Genomic DNA, 327 nt, shown 5'->3' with positions numbered 1-327 from the left:
TGTCGCCGGGTCCGCCCCCCGCCGCCCGGCACCCGGCACCCGGCACCCGCCCCCGCCCGGCGTCGGCGATAAATATTATTAGTTAAGTAGAAAGTTACAAACGTTCAGAACGACAGTAGCCTTTCGTCTCTCGCTGTGTTGATGTTGTTCGTGTCGATAATAGATTTTATAGAGCGCGTGGCGCGACCTCGCCCCACGCGCCCCCGGGGGACTCCCTAGTTATTGAGATTGTTTGGTAGAACTTTATCGGTGTTATATGAGAGGTGACCGGAGCGCGAGCAGTGCAGTGCGCGCACGCAGGCCGGGCGCGCCGCCCCCCCCCCCCCC

The sequence above is a fragment of the Papilio xuthus genome, unplaced genomic scaffold (assembly GCF_000836235.2).
Source record: "Papilio xuthus unplaced genomic scaffold, Pxut_1.1 DF827680.1, whole genome shotgun sequence".
Lineage (NCBI taxonomy): Eukaryota > Metazoa > Arthropoda > Insecta > Lepidoptera > Papilionidae > Papilio > Papilio xuthus.
This window is presented reverse-complemented; position numbering follows the sequence as displayed.